We start from the raw sequence: 22151 nt of genomic DNA, 5'->3' as shown, positions 1-22151 counted from the left end.
CTTATAGAGGTTTACAAAATTATGAGGGGCATAGATAGGATAAATAGACAAAGTCTTTTCCCTAGGGTGGAGGAATCCAGAACTAGAGGGCATAGATTTAGGGTGAGAGGGGAAAGATATAAAAGAGACCTAAGGGGCAACTTTTTCATACAGAGAGTGGTACGTGTATGGAATGAGCTGCCAGAGGATGTGGTGGAGGCTGGTACAATTGCAACATTAAGAGGCATTTAGATGGGTATATGAATAGGAAGGGTTTGGAGGGATATGGGCCGAGTGCTGGCAGGTGGGACTAGATTGGGTTGGGATATCTGGTCGGCATGGACGGGTTGGACCGAAGGGTCTGTTTCCATGCTGTACATCTCTATGAGTCTATGACAGTGGTTTTAAAAAGAAAAAAGGAGCTAAGAGCTTCGGGCGGCACAGTTGCTCATGATTAGCACTTCTGCCTCACAGTGCCAGGGACCCAGGTTCGACTCCAGCCTCAGACGACTATCTGTGTGAAGTGTGCGCATTTTTCCTGTGTCTGTGTGGGTTTCCTCTGGGTGCTCCAGTTTCCTCCCACAGTCCAAATACGTGCAGGTCAGGTGAATTGGCCATGCTAAATTTCCCATAGTGTTAGGTGCATTAGACAAAGGGAAACAGATCTGGGTGGGTTACTCTTCGGAGGGTCGGTGTGGACATGTTGGGCTGAAGGGCCTGTTTCTACACAGGAGGGAATCTAATCTAAAAACTACAGTGAAGACTGAAAGACAGAGGAAGTGGAGAGTCGGGCAGGTATTTAAAAAGAATAGCTGAGAGCCAGAGCCAAGTTTTAAAAAGAGATGAAGCTGCATGTTAGAGCATGGATTTAAAAAAGAGCAGGAGCTTAGAGTCAAATCAATGATTCAAAAAGAGAAGATGAGGGCTTAGGCAAATGTTTAACAAGACCAGGAACAGAGTCAAAAAGAACATTTAAAAAGATCACGAACAGAGTCAGAATCTAGTTTTAAAAAAAAAAGGAGCTGACAGCCAGAGTTGAGATTCAAAAGAGCAGAAGCTGACAGGCAGAGCCGAGGTTCAAGAACACAAGGGACTGTCATAGTGGTCGCTCAAAAGGAGTAGGAACTGAACAGTCAGAGCAACGATTTCAGAAGTGGCAATGCCAACAGCAGTAATTTAAAAAGAGAGGGAACAGAGAGCTGTAAAGAGTGACAGTGAAAAGTCAAAGCACAACAGGATCTGATGACACAAAAGCAAAGTACTGTCACAATACAGGGTGTCACATGGGATAATAATTTTGGTAGGGGAGACAAGGGCTACTGGTATGACTGCTAGTCTATTAATCCAGACACTCAGCTAATGTGCTGGGAAGCCAGGTTTGAATCTCCACATGGCATATGGTGTAATTTGAAATTCATTTAAAAAATCAAGAACCTACTGATGGTCATGAAATTATTGATTGTTGGAAATGCCACCTGGTTCCCTAATGTCATTCACGGAAAGAAATCTGTCATCCTCACTTAAGATGAGGAGCAAGTGGTTAGAGGAGATTTCAGGAAAAATATTTTCACCCAGAGGTGGTAGAAATATGAAACGCACTGAGCAGGTGGTGGAGCTGGGGACTCTCACAGCATTTAAGCAGCATCTAAATGAACACAAAATGGCTGGGCATAGTATTTTACTGACCAAGTACAGGTCATGGATTAGTGTGGTTTGGCATTTGCTGTTTTGCATAGAATTGACAAAATATGGAGCTGGAAAAAGTACAGCAGGTCCAGTAGCATCAAAAGTGCAGGAGAGTCAACATTTTAGGCATAACTCTTCATCAGGACTGGGGAGGGGGAAATGGGCTGAGAAATAAATAGGAGAGGGTGGGGCTGTGGGAAAGGCAGATGGAATAGCGATAGGTGGATGCACGTAGGAGGTGACTGTGATTGGTCAATGGGAGGGATGGAGTGGGAAGGAAAATGGACAGGTTAGGTCAAGGGGGCGGGGGGGAGGAAGGACTGGATCTGGGATGAGATGGGGGGTGGGGAGATTTGGAATAGACATGGAGGACTGAAGGGCCTGTTTCTATGCTGTATACTCTGTGCCAGTTAATATGGCCCAACAAGCCATTCAGTTCTATCAATCACTACAAAAAATTAAAAATGGACCCAGGCACCAGAAATGACAACAGCAGAAACAGCCCTGTCGACTCTGCAAAGTCCTCCTTACTAACAGCCAGGGGCTAGTGCCAAAATTGGGACAGCAGGCTCAAACTAGTCAAGCAACAGCCTGACAAAGTCATAGTCATGGAATTGTAGCCTATAGATAATCCATCACCAGCCTTTGATATGTCCTGTCCAACCGCAGGACAGACCCAGTAGAGTGGTGGTACAGTGAGACGGAGTTGCCTTTGGAGTCCTCAATTTTGACTTCAGATCCCATGAACCCTCACGACATCAGGTTAAACATACACAAGGAAACCTCCTGCTGATTACTATGTACTGTTCTCGCTCAGGTGATGGATCAGCATCCCTCAATGTTGAACGACAATTGGAGAAAACACAGATGGATATTCTTCTTTATTTTTGTTTATGTTTTAAATGTGGTGTAAGGGTAAGGTGTGCTTTGCTTAAAAACTAGTAGTTGAACCATTGGAATCACATCTGGATGCAGCATCTCATACCTGCCTTTAAATAAGACAAAAGTTAGGGTCTAGGCTATCTCCTTAATATGTTTTGAGGGGGTTTGGTCTGGTCCATAATACAGTCCACAGTCAAAAAAACAGAAAACCACTAAGATACTCTTTACATATATATTTTTGTTGCTAATAGATATCTAAGAGCATTTCCTATGAATACTGCAGGTCAGATCATGAAGTAAATTCAAGGAAAGAACGAAAAGGAAAGCCAAGCTGCAGTATAGCAGCAGTCAATTAAATGTTACTGGAATCAGAATGCAATGTGAATCAAGTTTGGAGTGCCAATAAAAATGCATAAATGTAACTGGGTGGGGACAGTTCTTGGTGCTAAAAAGAGCAAAGATACTTTCTGAGACAGAACCGATGAACTCCATTTTTAAATGTGACAGTTGTTTCAATGCAACATTTAGCATGTTTGCACAATTATTGCGCTACCATAAAATTTATATGATGGTTAGCATTGTCATTCCTTTTCATTGGCTGGCCACTGACTGGGAGAAAAGGGACAGAGGCAAGACTTACAAACAGCAATTTCTGACAAATCAGAAGTTTTCTATTAATGAAGGAAAATGTTTTTAGTGAGTTATGCAATTCATTTCCAGCAAATAGCATTCAATTTGTAAGCTTTCTGCATCCTGGGTGGTTTTAGCTCAAGAGTGTTTAGAGAATGACACTAGTGAATTACCTCAGTGTAGTGCACTACCAAAGAAGACATGTTGAGAATTAGTGTAGGCAGGGCATAACTCCATCATAAGATCAGAAGCAGGAATGCTTGCTGATGATTGTACTATGATCAGCATTATTTCTTACTCTTCAGATACTGAAGCAGTCAGTGTTCAAACACAACAAGACATGGACAATATTCAGTGTTGGGCTGACAAATTGCCTGGCATATGTGTGCAATGACCATTTCTAATAAGAGAAAATCTAACCAACATCTTTTGACATTACTGAATCCACTACTACCAACATCCTGGGGATTACCATTAACCAGAAATTCAACTGGACTCACCATATATATACAGTGGCAACAAGAACAGGTCAGAGGCAAGGAATACTGCAGTGAGTAACTCACTTCCTGACTCCCCAAAGCCTGTCTACCATCTACAAGACACAAGTCAGAAGCCTAACAGAATATTCCCCACATGCCCGGATGAGTGCAGCTCCAACAACACTCAAGAAACTTGACACCATCCAGGACAAAGTAGCCCACTTGATTAGCACCATATTCCCCCCCACCACCACCATTTATTAGTAGCAGTATACTATTATAGTCTACAACAATATGCACTGCAGAAATTCACCAAGGATCCTTAGACTACTCATTCCAAAGTGATGACCACTTCCATCTAAGAGGACATGGGCATCCGATACACTACTACTTCCCTTCAAATCACTCACCACCTTGATTTGGAAATATATCATGCTCCTTCCCTGACACTAGGTTAATTTCTTGGAATTCCCTCCCTAATGGCATTGTGGGTCTGTAATGACGTGGACTGATGCAGTTCAAGAGATAACTCACCACCACTTCTCAAGGGCATCTAGAGATGGTCAATAAATGCTGGCCAGTCAGATATACCCATATGCCATGAGTGAATAAGAAAAAAAATGACAACCAGAAGCATCTAATTGATTTCAGAATTATCCACTTTAAAAACATTTCTTTTCTTTTTTCTTTCTCTGTATCAGAGCTTATTAATAACTTCTCAACTAGGAAGGGGTACTTCCCATGGGAAGCTAGAGAAGTGATTGCTGGGCCTCTTGCTGAGATATTTGTATCATCGATAGTCACAGGTGAGGTGCCAGAAGACTGGAGGTTGGCAAACGTGGTGCCACTGTTTAAGAAGGGTGGTAAGGACAAGCCAGGGAACTATAGACCAGTGAGCCTGACCTCGGTGGTGGGCAAGTTGTTGGAGGGAATCCTGAGGGATAAGGTGTACATGTATTTGGAAAGGCAAGGACTGATTTGGGATAGTCAACATGGCTTTGTGTGTGGGAAATCATGTCTCGCAAACTTGATTGAGATTTTTGAAGAAGAACAAAGAGGATTGATGAGGGCAGAACGGTAGATGTGACCTATATGGACTTCAGTAAGGCGTTCGACAAGGTTCCCCATGGGAGACTGATTAGCAAGGTTAGATCTCATGGAATACAGGGAGAACTAGCCATTTGGATACAGAACTGGCTCAAAGGTTGAAGACAGAGGGTGGTGTGGAGGGTTGTTTTTCAGACTGGAGGCCTGTGACCAGTGGAGTGCCACAAGGATCTGTGCTGGGTCCTCTACTTTTTGTCGTTTACATAAATAATTTGGATGCGAGCACAAGAGATATAGTTAGTAAGTTTGCAGATGACACCAAAATTGAAGGTGTAGTGGGCAGCGAAGAGGGTTACCTCAGATTACAACAGGATCTTGACCAGATGGACCAATGGACTGAGAGGTGGCAGATGGAGTTTAATTCAGATAAATGTGAGATGCTGCATTTTGGGAAAGCAAATCTTAGCAGGATTTATACACTAAATGGTAAGGTCCTAAGGAGTGTTGCTGAACAAAGAGACCTTGGATTGCAGGTTCATAGCTCCTTGAAAGTGGAGTCGCAGGTAGATAGGATAGGATAGTGAAGGTGGCATTTGGTATGCTTTCATTTATTGGTCAGAGTATTGAGTACAAGAGTTGGGAGGTCATGTTGCAGCTGTACAGGCCATTGTTGGGATATTGCGTGCAATTCTGGACTCCTTCCTAACGGAAAGAAGTTGTCAATCTTGAAAGGGTTCAGAAAATATTTCCAAGGATGTTGCCAGGGTTGGAGGATTTGAGCTATGGGGAGAGGCTGAACAGCCTGGGGCTGTTTTCCCTGGACTGTCGGAGGCTGGGGGTGACCTTATAGAGGTTTACAAAATTATAGGGGCATGGATAGGGTAAATAGACAAAAACTTTTCCCTGGGGTGGGGGAGACCAGAACTAGAGGGCATAGGTTTAGGGTGAGAGGGGAAAGATATAAAAGTGACCTAAGGGGCAACTTTTTCACACAGAGGGTGGTACGGGTATGGAATGAGCTGCCAGAGGAAGTGGTGGAGACTAGTACAATTGCAACATTTAAGAGGCATTTGGATGGGTATATGAATAGGAAGGGTTTGGAGGGATATGGGCCGGGTGCTGGCAGGTGGGACTAGATTGGGTTGAGATATCTGGTCAGCATGGACGGGTTGGACCGAAGGGTCTGTTTCCATGCTGTACATCTCTATGACTATGTTTTTAAAACATGTGTATGTCTTAATTTCAAATAATTTTGAAAAGATTTATAAACATAAATCTACACAAAAGCTATATAAAGAATTTTTTTACAATGTGATGATTTACTACATTTTCAATGCTCTGCAGCAAATAAAATTATATGACTGAAAACAGTGCTTTGTTTTTCTTGTGCGAATTTCAACTTTGTCTCTCTGACACTACAGCTTCTAAAAGTATTCTTATACCTTACCCAAGAGTGAGCTGAAACAGTGAGAAATGGCAGTCTGGAGAGACAATGGGTAAACCTGGGCATGTCCTTACCAAGTATCTACCTATTTCTGCACTGGGAGGAGAAATCACTGAACAGCAATCAAAGAAAGCAAGACAGACTTGGCACTTATGTTGCATTTTATCATATCACTTAGAAGCATTTCAAAGCACTTCACAGTAAATTTATCTTAAATATCATTATTTTACTATAGATTCCTGATTTATTTTAGCCCTACCACACCCAAAGATACAGCATGTTGATTAGCAAATACTTTGTGCAGAATCTAATACTGAGGCATACAAACCAGAAAATTAGTTCATCTCACCTTGGGAATTAGGTCTATTGGATTCACTCGACTGACACCTGTTTTTCAGTCAGAAGATCATTTTGACTCATGGTGAAAAGTTGAAACTTGATGTTTAGAAGAATGAGAGATTCATCGATTGAAATATTAAAGATTCTCAAAGGACTTGACAGGGCAAAAGCTGAAATGATTTTTCCAATTTGTTGGAGAGACAATAATATGGACAAAGTTTAAAAATAAGAAGATTCCCATTTAAGGCAGAAATTAGAAGAATCTCTCTTTCTCTCAGAGCATCACGTGCTATTGGAACTCTTTCGCCAGAGTGCGGTGGAGGAGGGATCATTGCATACTTTTAAGGCACAGGTGGAGAGTCTCGTGACTAATAAGGGAATTGTTAGTATAAGTAGACTGGAATGTAAAACCAAGGCCACAACAGAGCAGCCATGATCTTATGGAATGGCAGAGCAGACAAGAGGGCTGAGAAGGTCTATATCTGCTCCTAATTTGTAGATTCATACACCCACAACAACTATAAATCCCCAAATGAGATTAGCTAACTTTATGTTTTATATGACATAGCACCAAACTCAGAACAAATTACCCTCTGATCAGTAGATACAAACTATGACAAAGTTTGTAAATTTCAATAGATTAAACAGTGCATATGCTTTGTGATGTGATTTTCTCCCATCTAGCACACATAAAAATACAACCTTCTGTAAACAGGTCTATGATCAATTTTAGGCAGTTATTTCTATTGCCTGAAGCAAAATGATCATGCCAGGTGGTCTTATAGCTGCAACTACTTTGAGGAAAAGAGACAACATAAAAAGGAATTGCCCCACTGTTTGAAGATCATTATAAAGATCTGTTTCAACCGCCTTCTCCCAGTGACCGACGAATTCTTTCTTGAGAGGTAGTACAATTTCCACCACAAAAACATATTTGTTGTATGACAAATTCAAGAAAAACACAAATTAATATTACGACCTCACAAAAGCCTCCGAGACTCTGTCAACAATGAAGGCTTATAGAATATCCCCCTCAACTTTGCCTGCCTGCAGAAAATTGTCACCATCCTAAACCAATTTCATGATGACATTGAAGTTGTGTTTGATACCAACTGAGATATCACAAATCTTAATTTAATGAAAACAGAAGATAAAGCTATGTCATTGAATCAACTCTTCTCCACCTTTCTTGTTCGAAACTGCAGAAAATTCCAGCAAATTATCCACAGGAGTAGGTAACAAATAGAAGGTTCTTGGAAAACTAAGGTCCTCTTTCCACAGTAAACAAATTCACCAATTAATTAACAAGTTCAGAAGATGCAATTCATTTTCTGTCTCTTGGGAACCTCCTCTTGATGAAGACAGACAGACATGACAACATTCATTATCGTCTCCAACATGTAAGGCTCAGCCTTCAGCCAGCCTTTGAAGAGAATAGATATGCACCGGGATCTTAAACCTGAGATTAGGATGATGATTCACTGGGCAGCAGTAATTCGCTATACACTGGAGACTTGGACAAACAACACCAGGAACCACAAAACACTGGAGAAGTATCACTAATAATACCACTCCAAATCTGGGGACAAGAAAGGTGGTTCAGCAGCAGCTTCTTCTTCCAAGCCAATTTACCCAACATCGAGGTGGCAATCACTGAAAATGAGTTCCATTTGGAAAACCAGCAACGTGTAACTTTATGTCTGACACCAGATTTCTTAGGCAATGGTTCTACTGGAACTCAGTCATGGCAGGAGAGTCACCCTCAACTTTGCCTGCCCTCAAAATTGTCACCATCCTAAACCAATTTCATGATGACATTCAAGATGTGATTGACACCAACTGAAATACCACAAATCCTAATTTAATGAAAACTGAAGACAAAGCTGTGTCATTGAACCAACTCTCTTCTCCATCTTTCTCGTTCTATACTGCAGAAACCTCCAGCAAATTACCCACAGATGGAGGTGACAAATTTAGAAAAGCAGTAGAATGCCCTCAAAACATCCCTGAAGTGATCAAACACAGCCAATGTCACCCATAGAAAGAACCTGAATTATAACACACCAAAATGGAAACAGCTTATTCACCAAATAAAGATTTTTTGGGAATGTTCAGAGGTAAAAATCAAAGTAGAGGGAACATATAAACATCCAAACTTCTCATCTATCTAACCCTTCCAACACCACCTATTCCACATGCACAGAATCTAAAGGGCATGCGCTGTGTTTAGCCATTTCAGAACCCATCAAACCAGAGTGATTGATCCAAGTCATCTTTAATCCAAGGGTCTGCTAAGAAAGGAGTGTTTCATGTCCCCTAAAGCCAATTAGTTAGTCAAGGTAATCAGTACTTTTTTTTTGCCTTTGACAGGCACTGAGGAGCACAGATAGCTCAGTCAGTACAGCATCAGACTTTTAATCTCAGAGTCCAAGGTTCAAGTACTTGCTCTGGCATGGCTTTTAGGGACCCTCTTGTGGTGCAGTGGTATGCCCCTATCCCTAAGCCAGTAGGCCCAGCTTCAAATCCCACCTGCTCCAGAGGTTTGCGATAACATCTTTGAACAGGTTGATTAGAAAAATGGGTTAAATTTTAAAAAGGCAGCCACATAGGACATTTACATCAGATGCCTACGCATCGACTATAGCTCTGCCTTCAATACTATAATACCCTCCAGATAAGCTCAAATTTTCCTCTGCAAATGGATCCTCAACTTTCTGACCCACAGACTGCAATCAGTGAAGATAGACTACTGCACTGCCTCCACGATAACTCAACACTGGAGCCCCCCTAAGGATGCGTTCTCAGCCCCTACTGTACTCCCAGTATACTCAAGACTGTGTAACCAAATTCCGAATTAAAGGCCGTCTACAACTTTACTAGGATGGATATCAAACAATGCTGAGTCAGAATACAGAAAGGAGATAGTGGGCTTAGTGTCATGGTGCAATGATAGCACTCTCAAGGTTGGCAAAACAAAAAAAACTGATCATTGACTTCAGGAAGACATACGGAGCTGAAAATGTGTTGCTGGAAAAGCGCAGCAGGTCAGGCAGCATCCAAGGAGCAGGAGAATTGATGTTTCGGGCATGAGCCCTTCTTCAGGTGAAGGGGTAAATATAGGGGAATGGGTCTGGGTGGGTTGCGCTTCGGCGGGTCGGTGTGGACTTGTTGGGCCGAAGGGCCTGTTTCCACACTGTAAGTAATCTAATGTAATCTAATCTAATCTAAAAAACTAAAAATCGTGTCATTAACATAATGCTTAACACCAACCATCTGATCTCACAATTTCCATCAACCCTTAACATTAAGAACAAAAGATCGGTAATGGGACCGTAGCTTGATAATAGAATATTACACTTTCATACCTGAGCTTTGGGACAATAGTTAAGCAAAGAAAGCAAGCCTTACAATCAATATTGCCTCCAAACTACAAAGCTGCATAGAAACCCAGAAGTTACTGTGTAAGCATAGCACAACATGGGCTTCCTTAAGTTACCTTGCTTATGCAGTTGCATAAAAACAGTAAAGGTCTTGCACACAAAACGAATAGACTGCGCACAAACAAAATTAAACAGCCTTTACTGTCATAGTGCCTTTCCGGACATAGGATGTCCCAAAGTACTTTAGGCAACGGAGTCATTTTGAAGTGTAGTCACTGCCACAATTAGAATACACAGTAACTAATTTGTGCAAAGTTTCACAACAGTGATGTGATAATGAGTTGGTAATCTGTTGTGGTTCTGTTCGCCGAGCTGGAAGTTTTTGTTGCAAACGTTTCGTCCCCTGGCTAGGCGACATCATCACTGCTTGGGAGCCTCCTGCGAAGCGCTTGGTAATCTGTTTATTAGATCTGAGGGGGCAGGAACTTGATTAAACATTTCAATCAAAAAAGTGCAATATACAATAGCATAACAATACCAGAGATCTGAACTGGAGTGTCTAGATTTCTGTGCTCAAGTCTCTGGAATAAGACTTGAATCAATAACTTCCTGAATCAGAAGCGTGAGTGCTACTATGTGAGTTATAGCTGACACAAAGGTGGGCTTCATCAAAAATTCACCATTACATGGTTACTTGATGAAAAGAGATTGATGTATTTCACTTGTGAAATGCATGCAAGTTCATTATATTGATTGGGTTGCTATACTAACCATACAATGATATTTACACTTTATATAAATGCTTATATTTCCTTAATGTCTTTAATAGAGAGGAGGTCTTGCCAGGCTAACAACAGACTGGTCAAATTTGACAACAAAGTCACGATATGAAAATGAAAGAATTGACACTTATTTCAATGTAAGATAAATTGGTTACATTTCCTTGGTTTATCCAGTGAACGACAACAGTGGTATGCGTATTTTGAAGGAATGTCCAATCAAAATTGTTGAGCTGGAGTCAGAAGTGCAAGTATTGCATGACAGAGACAGGGAAGAGTTACATGGACATTTTGATCTAGGCTGAAGTCAGATCCTTAGATTTGGAAGTGTTACAGATCTGAATAATGGTCAGGATATCATGTTGTGACTTAAAGTCAGACAGGTAAGGCAACTCCAGGTGCAGTGCTGGAATAGCATCTTTGACTTTAAGCAACAAGGTCTATTTTTATGCTCAGATGGACAAGGGCAAGATCTGCATGGTAGATAAGTAAAAATCGCAACATGTAGGGAGCAAATCCAATGCCACCTTACTTTCAAATGCTCTACCATATACTTTAGGCTCTCTGTTCCTTCTGACCGACGCTGCTTATTTTCCACTTTAATCACTGTTATACTCTGCAACCTTCACATTTCTTTAATGGTTTTCGAATTTAACCTTTTTGAATCTTGTTCATTCCTTCAAGCCTTCGTTAGTTTAAAACCCTATACACTGCCCTAGTCATTTGATTTGCCAGGACACTAGTGCCAGGGGCAGCACAGTGGCTTAGTGGTTAACAATGCTGCCCCTGGCACCAGGGATCTGGGTTTAATTCCAGCCTTGGGTGACTATTTGTGAGATGTTTGGATATTTTCCCCACATCTACATGGGTTTCCTCCAAGTGCCTGGTTTCTTGCCACAGTCCAAAGATGTGCAGGTTAGATGGATTGGCCATTAAATTGCCCATAGTGTTCAAAGATGTGCAAGTTAGGTGGATAAACCATGGAAAACACAAGGTAACAGGAATAGGATTGGGGTGGGCATTCTTGATATATGATATGATATCTGATATAGATATAGAATCCTACAGTGTGGAAACAGGCCCTTTGGCCCAACAAGTCCACACCAGCCGTCCAAAGAGAAACCCACCCAGACCCATTTCCCTACTGCTCTACATTTACCCCAGACTAATACACCTAACCTACACATCCTTGAACACTATGAGCAATTTTAGCATGAGCTGAAAATGTGTTGCTGGAAATGCGCAGCAGGTCAGGCAGCATCCACGGAGCAGGAGAATCGACGTTTCGGGCATGAGCCCTTCTTCAGGAATGAGGAGAATGACACTCTCCTCATTCCTGAAGAAGGGCTCATGCCCAAAATGTCGATTTGCCTGCTCCTTGGATGCTGCCTGACCTGCTGCGCTTTTCCAGCAACACATTTTCAGCTCTGATCTCCAGCATCTGCAGTCCTCACTTTCTCCTAGCAACTTTAGCATGGCCAATTCACCTAACCTGCACATCTTTGAATTGTAGGGGGAAACCAGAGCACCCGAAGGGGAAACACACACACACACACACACACACACACACACACACACACACACACACAGGGAGAATGTCTGTGTGGAGTTTGCACAGTTGCTCAAGGTGGGAATCGAACCCAGTCCCTGCTGTTGTGAGGCAACAGGTGTTAACCACTGAGCCACCATGATTAGATGACTAGATTACTTACAGTATGGAAACAGGCCCTTCGGCCCAACAAGTCCACAAAGCCCCGCCGAAGCGCAACCCACCCATACCCCTACATTTACCCCTTACCTAACACTACGGGCAATTTAGCATGGCCAATTCACCTGACCTGCACATCTTTGGACTGTGGGAGGAAACCGGAGCACCCGGAGGAAACCCACGCAGACACGGGGAGAACGTGCAACAACTCCACACAGTCAGTCGCCTGAGGCGGGAATTGAACCCAGGTCTCTGGTGCTGTGAGGCAGCATGCTAACCACTGTGCCACCATGCCACCCACCGTGATGGGCTTATACCCGATTCTCCTGCTCTGCGAATGCTGCCTGACCTGCTGTGCTTTTCCAGCACCACACTTAGGACTAAGGTTGTGCTGAGTCTGGGATTCTCTAAGGAAGGATGGTGTGGACTTGGAGTGAGGCCTGCTTCTACTCTGTAAGGATTTTATGATTCTATAAAAGTTGCCACGTTTCAGAGGAATGGCTTCTTCTTTCCCTAGTACTGGTGCAAGTGCTCCAGGAATCAAAAGACCTGCCTATCACACCAATTGTTCAGCCACACATTTAATCCCCACACTTGTCGTGTCCCGATGTCATTTTGTGCATGGATCAAGTAATAATCAAACATGATTATCTGCAAAGTTCTAGATTGAGATTGTGGTTCTAGCTCCTCAAATTCTTGCGATGTCATTAGGCCCTAATAAGGTACATAGAACAAGCATAACACAGTAATCAGCTGGGATTTAACCCTTCATTTAAACTGAGCAAAGTTTAAAAGCAAGATAGATATTTTTACACCAGTATGCCAAGAACCATCTAGGGAACAGACGTTTTGATATCTAGTATTGTGCAATGAGAAAAGGGTTCATTTAATAACATTGTAATAAAGAAGCCTCTAGGGATTTGTGATCATACTGTGACAAATTTATAGTTTCAGTGTGAGTTAAGTGACAAAAGACAGACTTAAATCTAAACAAAGCAAATTATGTGTTTGAAGGATGAGTTGGCTAGGTAGATTGGAAATCTACATTAAACAATACGACAGTAAAATTAAACAGTAATTTGAAACAAGAACACATTTCCTCAAGGGATTAAAAACCCCTCAAGATAAGTGGTTCAACTCAAACTAAAGGATGTTAAGGCAAGTACCTGATTTCTGGGGAAGTTAATAATATTGCCACATACAATAAGCCTTAGGAGTAGGAGGATTTTAAAATTCAGCAAAGGATAACCAAGAAATTGATTTTAAAAAAGAGCGTAAACTAATGTAATATAAAAAACACATTGTAAATGCAACACTTAGATATTAATTGTACAGTCCTGGTCACCACATTATTACAAAGAGGAACAGTAGCGTGAATGCAAAACAAATTTACAATGATATTAGATCAGTCTATGTAGTTGTACCTATCAGGAAAGGATGAACAGACTGGATTTCTTTTCTGAAAGAAAGATCAAAGACTAACCTAACAAAGTTCTTTAAAATTATAAAAAGTGTTGATAAATCTAGCACAGGGAGAGCTTCACTTACAGCAAGTTGCAAATGTAGAACCCATGAAATATGGTAAGCGCCAAGAAATCAAATTTGCAATTTAGAAGAAGCTTCATTCAAAACGTGATGAGAGCATGCCACTCATTACCACAGGCAGTAGTCAAGGTTTGAGTAGTAGTTGAGATACATTTCCAGGGTAAACTAGATAAGCAACAAAAAACAAATTGCTGGAAAAGCTCAGGAGGTCTGGCAGCATCTGAGAAAAGAAATTAGAGTTAACATTTCAGGTCCAGTGACTCTTCCTCAGACTGGATGGTTGCTAGGAAAGTGTTGGTTTTTATGACAGGTGGGGACAGAGCCCAAAGAGAGAGAAGAGAAGAACAGTTGGACAGACAAAGGAGTGGATAATGTTCTGGCTAGGAGGGTGAAGAGCCTCAGCTGAGGATTCCCCAGATTGCTCAACCGGGTCCAAACCAACTCCTGCACTTACCACTCACTCCCTCTCTTCCCTGCCACAACAGCAATAGGGTTCCCCTTGTCCTTACCTACCATTCATCTCGGATCCACATCCAGAAAATCATTAGCCACCTTTTCTGCTACCCCCAGACACATATTTCCCTCTCCTCCCCTGTCCGTCTTCCGCAGGGACATTCTCTCTGGGACACCCTGGTCCACTCTTCCTTCACTTTCCACACCCCACCACAGCACCATGGCACTTTTACTTTGTTGAAGGTGTAACACATGCCTATTTACCTCCTCTCTTGTCAGTATCCCAGGGCCGAAACATAGCTTCAAGGTGAAGCAGCACTTCACACTTGCACTTCACACAATCTAGTCTACTACATTGTGATCTCCTCTACACTGGGGAAATGAAGCATAGACTGGGTGAGCGCTTCGCAGAACACCTACATTCTGTCTCGAAAAACGGCCCTGACCTTCCAGTTGCCTGCGACTTCAACACATCACTCTGTTCTCTGTTCAATATCTGACTCAGGCTTGTTTCAGTGCTCCAGCGAAGCTCAACATAAACTGGAAGAACACCACCTCATTTTCCACTTGGGGACCTTGCAGTCTTCTAGACTCAATATTGAGTTCAACAACTTTAGGACTTGAGCACTCCTATGTCCTAGCACCAAGCCCCATAAACCAGGCCTTGTTATCTCACAGTCTGCTATGACACACAACCCAGTCTCCATTAACAGCTATTCACCCTCCTTGTTATCCACTCCTTTGTCTGTCCAACTATTCTTCTCTCTCTTTGGGCTCTATCCCCACCTATCGTTTACTCCTTACCTCTCTCCCTACCCTATTTTCTACATTAAAAAAAACAATATTTTCCTAGCTTCCATCAGTTCTGAGGAAGGATCAGCTGACCCAAAACATTAACTGTGATTTCTCATCACAGATGCAGCCAGACCCTGCTGAGTTTTTCCACCAATTTCTGTTTTTGCTTTGGATTCTGATTTACAGTATCCACAGTTCTTTTGGTTTTTAAACTAGATAAGCATGTGGGAAATGTTAACATATGCAGTACTGACAGCATTCGAAGAAGATTGTGAGAACGTTGAAGTGTAGCAAAAACATCGGCTTTGACTGGATGGGGTGAACATCATGTCTCTGTGCTGTATGGTTATGCAAATCTATGTTAAAAAAAACTCCAACTGATATACCAAAAGGAAGAGATGAGCAAAACCAGGTTTGGACCACCCATTTGAGGCAGAGGCAAGAAAAATTAAAATGAAGAATAAGAAAATGGCAGACAGTAAGTAAATACTTTGTACCTATCTTCATAGTAGAAGACATAAAAATATTCCAGAAATGGTTGCATTCTAAGGGCCTAGTCAGAATGAAGAACTCAAAGAAACAAGAAACAGTAAAGAAATAATAATGGAGAAATTATTGGGACTTAGTGTTGACAAACCCCTTGGATTAATTGCCTGCATCCTGGATTTTAATTACAGATGGTGATTACCTGACATTTTACTATATCCGAGAATGATCCCTGTGTAGTGGGAATAACAAACACAGCCCTGGTTATTCTAGAATGAAGGGACAGAAAGAAATAACAAGGAAGCTGGTTAGAAATCAAATCATTGGTAAAATGCGAGAATCTCTTATTAAGAGCATCGTAACATGGCATTTAGAAAATCATAATACAGTTATGACTAGGAGAAAGTGAGGACTGCAGATGCTGGAGATCAGAGTTGACAGTGTATTGCTGGAAAAGCACAGCAGGTCAGGCAGCATCTGAGGAGTGGGAGAATCGATGTTTTGGGCATAAGCCCTTCATCATTCTCCCACTCCTCGGATGCTGCCTGACCTGCTGTGCTTTTCCAGCAACACACAATCGACTACAGTTATGACTAGGCAAAGTCAACACAAATACATGAAATAGAATATGAGCTTGACACTTCTATTTCTTTCTTGAGATTGCAATTAGCAATATACTGGGGGAACCAGTAGATAAATTTGTCAAAAGGTACTTGACCAGGTCCCACACAGGAAGTCATTACACAACATTGGGATATGGGCATTGAAGGTAATACAGTAGGACAGATTGACGATTGATATGTGGATAGAAATGAAGATGGCACTTAAAGTGCATCATTTTGCCATATTGCGGGAACTTAATGTTATTGCAATTACACACTTGTGTGAGGATTTTCTAACTGAAGTTTTGTAACTACAGAACGAAGACGGCAAATTTGTCATAACTTCCATCTCATTTCGGACTAATCTACATCCAAGAAATTGTTCTGAAAACGTAGCTCACATTTTAACAGTTGTGCTACAAGTACACTCTAAAATAATCAAAAGGGCTACTTGCCCTCACTTTCAAAAATTTCAACTGTTGAAAATAAACAATTAAAATTAGTCTAACAGGTATTTGAATATCAACAGAAATTGCTTCAACAACTTAAACTTCTTCAGTCTCTGGACCAGAAATGTTTACTCAATTTCTCTTTCCACAGATGGTGCTAGGCCTGAGGTGTTCCAGCAATTTTTGTTTTTGTTACAGATTTCCAGCATCCACAGGTCTTTGGTGTTTGCACTTGAATATGTATTTATCCTCACAAAATCAGTGATATTTCATAAAAGTTAAAATACATTCCATTTGAAAAAATGACCCAGATCAATTTCTACCTTCATGTAAATACAACTACACACATCAACTAATAAAATGGACAAAATAAATGCTGTTACTGTTGTCTTGAATACCAAAGTACAAATTTGTATAGGGTTCAAAAGAAGCAAAAGCTTCCCATATTTAGCAAGTGTACTTTACCGTAAAATTGGCACAATAGCATTCAGTGCATCAAAGCAAAGATTCCAGCCAGGTGCTTCCTATTCTTCATCCTTGTAAAATATGTTTTCCGCCATAATACCACTCAATCCTAAATTATCAGTTATAGAGATGTACGGAAACAGACCCTTCGGTCCAAAGCGTCCATACCAACTAGATATCCTAACCAAATCTAATCCCATTTGCCAGCACTTGGCCCATATCCCTCTAAACCCTTCCTATTCATATCCCCATCCAGGTGCCTTTTAAATGTTGCAATTGTACCAGACTCCATCACTTCCTCTGGCAGTGTATTCCTTTCACCCACCACCCTGTGTGAAAAGTTGCCCCTTAGGTGCCTTTGATATCTTTCCAATCTCACCCTAAAACTATGGCCTCTAGTTCTGGACTCCCCCACCCCATAAATAGACTTTGTCTATTTATCCTATCCAAGCCCCTTATGATTTTATAAACCTCTAACATCACCCCTCAGCATCTGATGCTCCAGGGAAAACAGACCCACCCTATTCAGACTCTCCTAATAGCTCAAATCCTCCAACCCTGGCAACATCCTTCTAAATCTTTTCTAAACCCTTTCAAGTTTCATAAACATCTTTCCAAACATAAAGAGACCAGAATTGCATGCAATATTCCAACAGTGGCCTAACTAATGTCCTGTACAGCCGCAACATGACCTCCCAACTCCTATACTCAATGCTCTGACCAATAAAGGAAAGCATACCAAACACCTTCTTCACTACCCTATCTGTCTGCAACTCTACTTTGAAGGAACTATGAATCCACACTCCAAGCTTTCATTGTTCAGCAACACTCCCCAGGATCATGCCATTAAGTGTATAAGTCCGGCTCTGATTTGCTTTCCCAAAACGCAGCACCCCACATTTATCTAAATTAAACTCTGTCTGCCACTCCTCAGCCCACTGGCCAATCTGATCAAGATCCTGTTGTACTCCGAGGTAACCTCCTTCGCTGTCCATCACACCTCCAATTTTCGTGTCATCTGCAAACTTAACTAACTACACCTCCAATGTTCACATCCAAATCATTTATGTAAGTGATGAAAAGTAGTGGACTCAACACTGATCCTTGTGGCCCTCCATTGGTCACACAGGCCTTCAGTCTGAAAACAACCCTCCACCACCACCCTCTGTCTTCTACCCTTAAGCCAGCTCTATATCAAATGACGAGTTCTCCCTGTATACCATGAGATCTAACCTTGCTAACCAGTCTCCCATGAGGAACCTTGTCAAACGCCTTTCTGACGTCCATATAGATCACGTCCACTGTCTGCCCTCATCAATCCTCTTTATTACTTCAAAAAACTCAATCAAGTTAGTGAGACATGATTTCCCATGCACAAAGCCACATCGACTATCCTTAATCAGTCCTTGCCTTTCCAAATACACGTAAATCCTGTCCCTCAGTATTCCCTCCAACAACTTGCCCACCAACGTCAGGTTCACTGATCTATAGTTCCCTGGCTTTTCCTTACCACCTTTCTTATATGGTGGTATGTTTATTAAGTTTTTTGTTAAAAATTCACCTTGAATCTTTGGCTCAAGACACATTATAGCAGAAAAAAAGACCCAATAAATGTACCGTCTAAGCTGCGCAGTTGTGCACACATATAGCTGCTCTGAAGGTCCACAAATGGTGCTTAGGATGCCAATGCCACCACCCTCTATAGGACTGACATTCAGTTCCAGAAGTTATTACCATGCTCAGACCTCAGAGGTCCACGCAGAAGCAAAAGAAAAACTAGAAGCACTGTCTGTGGCTATATAGTGATTTATATAAAGACTAGGCTTACATAGTAAAAGGTTTACATCGATAATTTGATATTTTAGAACATTGAAACTAAATATCTTCACTTCATACAGTGAAAGGATTCTGTTGTCTAACAGAATCAAAGAATCCCTACACCATGAAAGCAGACCAATCGGCCCATCAGGTCCACACCAAATTCAAACAGCATCCTACCCAGACCCACCCCCTCCACCCTACAAACCTGCATGTCCCATGGCCAATCCACCTGGCCTGCACATCCCTGGACACTCTGGGTAATTTAGCATGGCCAATCCACCTAACATGCATATCTTTGGATTGAGAGGAAACCCACACAAACATGGAGAGAATGTGCAAACTCCACTATCCTAACAAGGCAGCTACAAATGGTAGAAACCTGTAAAGTACCAAAGATCAAAGAGAACTTGATGTGTATATTCCTGAAGTTAGCACGGCAGGTATATAAGGCAAATTAAATACTTGCCATTATTAGCTGAGGCACAATACATTACCAGGGAGGTTATTTTCAAATGTTATAAAATGAGGATAAAGCTACAATCCAAGTACTGCATGAGGTTCTGGTCAGCAAATTATAGGAAGGGTGTGGTTTCACTTGAGAGGGTGTCGAGGATATTTACCAGGCTGCTGCAAGAGTTAGAGTATATAAAAGGAAAGATTGGACAGGTTGGAATTATTTTCCTTACAGCAGTGATGGTTGAAAGGTGACCTGATAGAAGCTTACAAGATCACGGATAGGAAGGCACTTTATCCCATTAGTACAGAGGTCAATAACCAGGCAGCATAGATTTAAAGTATGAGGTTGAAAACGAAGATGAGAGTTGAGGAGAAATTTTTTTGGAACTCACTGCCTGAAAGGGTGGCTGAGTCAGAGGTTCTTCTAACAGTTAAGCTGTATTTTGATATTCACTTGCATTGACAGAACCTCTAGGGCTATGGACAAGCAGCTGGAAAATGGGCTTAGTGTAGTCAGATCTTTGTTGACTGGCACGTACAAAATGGGCCAAACTGCTTCCTCCTGTGCAAGAACGTCAGCTTCTAATAACACAAACCTGCTTGCCAACCATTACGATTACAGCCTGAATTGTGCAGTTCTTGTTGTGCAATGGTAGTGTCCTTACCTCTTAGCCAGGTCTGATTCAAGTCCAACCTGCTCCAGCGTTGTATCATAACATGCCTGAACAGGTTGATTAAAAATCTACAAAGAGAAAGTGAGGACTGCAGATGTTGCAGACACGATGAAGGGCTTATGCCTGAAACATCAATTCTCCTGCTCCTCAGATGCTGCCTGACCTGCTGTGCTTTTCCAGCACCACACTCTTGACTAAAAATATCTACAGCCTGAATTAAATCAATTCATGCTTATTGGGTGCATTTAACAACAGTGTAGTAATTTTTAAAGTCATGAAAGAAACCCTTTTCTGAAATCATCAATCATTGCTCAGACAGTGGACAGCTTTTGATGAATTCTGGCACCATGTATTTCTGCACTGATTTAGAAGCTCCATTAAACATACATTTATGGTTCTCAATTTTGCTCTCAATCACCATCTGTGCTGTAGTTGATTCATCATCTTTAGACTCCTCTTGTCTTAAAGCAAGAAACCCCTAGGGCCTTGTTGTCTCTCTCATATGGTTCCATCTTCAGATCAATGACTTATACTGATCATTCACCCTATCCATGCTTCTCATTATTCCATTCTACGTTCAATGTTGCATACAACGTATTATCAGTCCTTCAACAGTCCAACTGATAAATCATTCTGCTATGAAGCAGCATCATTGAAACATGTTTTCATTATTTTTTTAAAGCACACCATTTCCTTAATCTCTGGCAAGCATAATGCACTGTACTGCTACCATGTCTTTTCTTTGATTTTTCATCCATTGCCCTTCCCCATCTATGGGCAATATTGGACTGCACAGTTCTTGTCAAATAGAAGTCCCACATCACTTCAAAATGTGAGAAACGTACATCTTATTGTTTCAAACATTTACCTTCTCCTTAATGACACAACTTACAAAATCTAATTACATCAGGGTTTCAAAACTGCTGTCAAATTTGGAGAGTTCCTTCTGCCACTTCCCTCATATTGCTGAGAAGAATAAGGCCTTTTCACTCTCAAGTATTTGTCTTTAGTTTGTATTATGAAACCACTTTAGTGTTGCTTCAACCTTTCTTCCTGTTCCTAAGTATCAAATACATTGCTCTACAAAGTATTGTTCCTTCTGATGAATGGTTGTTTCCAAAACCATAGAGCTCTTTGTTTCTTTCATTTTTTTCTACAAGATTTTGAACATTAAGCTTTGTGTCGCTTAAAAACTAACTTTGATTTACCTTGGTGGGATCCATAGACGCTATGAACTTTTGCCCTGCACCCGTGCTTCTCAATAACAAATATACTTATCTGTCGGATTTTAAAACTGTTTATTATTGAAGAAAACAGAAGCAGTATTTATATTTTCTACGGCTGGGCAATAGCCATTATTGATGCTCAATTAATTCCTTCAGAACTCGAAACCAATGATGAGATTAAACGCGATTCTTTTGCTTTGAGGTGCAGAATTTCACACGGTGCATCATTAATAACAAGATGCTGAAAATTTTGGTTGTATGAATTGTATTAACACCCACAATGTACGATCTGACTCTGTTACAATGCAGCACAAATACCAATGACAAGGATACTATCGGTCTGCTTTCTAAAGATCGAGACACTAGTCATATTTTCTATTGCTCAGACCATTCATCTCATTCAGATGTGTCCACATCTAACACAGCACCACGATTCAAGACCAAGAGAGACCCCACCCTCTACTTAACACAAGCAATTACTCGTGAATTTGTGCAACTCCAGAAGACAGCAGCAAGCCGCACTGTGAGGAAACCTCCTCCAGCTGGAAGGAAGCCTCAGGAATCGGAGCCCCAGCGGCCGGGCACCGTCGCCATGTTAACAGATAACGTTTGTGAACAGACCCACCCCGCGGCCGCTCTCACACACACACCCATGACCAGTGCTCGTTGTGACAATAAGCGCCGCTCGTAATGTCATGAGAAGAAGCCTGGAGCCGCCTAAATTACTGATTATCGTTGTTTACAAACTTACCACAAGGGCTGATTCTTGCTGACGGCCAAGCAAGGCGACACCTCGCGAGAGTTCAACACAGGAACCCTCGCCCCG

At 41.6% G+C, this 22151-nt stretch overlaps 1 protein-coding gene across 3 annotated transcripts in view; it reads right to left on the bottom strand.

Moving 5' to 3' along the window:
• Positions 1-22151, bottom strand: part of atf2 (activating transcription factor 2) — a 153056-nt gene extending 130905 nt beyond the window's left edge. The window contains exon 1 of one of the 3 annotated variants that reach the window (XM_043693568.1): positions 22077-22151. The gene's annotated coding sequence lies outside the window, so the exon portion shown is untranslated. Of the gene's footprint in view, positions 1-15834; positions 15854-21805; positions 22002-22076 lie in introns of those variants that run through there. The other 2 variants (XM_043693570.1, XM_043693569.1) reach the window with 2 other exon arrangements.

The sequence above is a fragment of the Chiloscyllium plagiosum genome, chromosome 7, assembly GCF_004010195.1.
Source record: "Chiloscyllium plagiosum isolate BGI_BamShark_2017 chromosome 7, ASM401019v2, whole genome shotgun sequence".
In the NCBI taxonomy this organism is placed as follows: domain Eukaryota; kingdom Metazoa; phylum Chordata; class Chondrichthyes; order Orectolobiformes; family Hemiscylliidae; genus Chiloscyllium; species Chiloscyllium plagiosum.
Note: the sequence above shows the minus strand (reverse complement) of the source record. Positions and strands in the feature narration are given on the sequence as shown.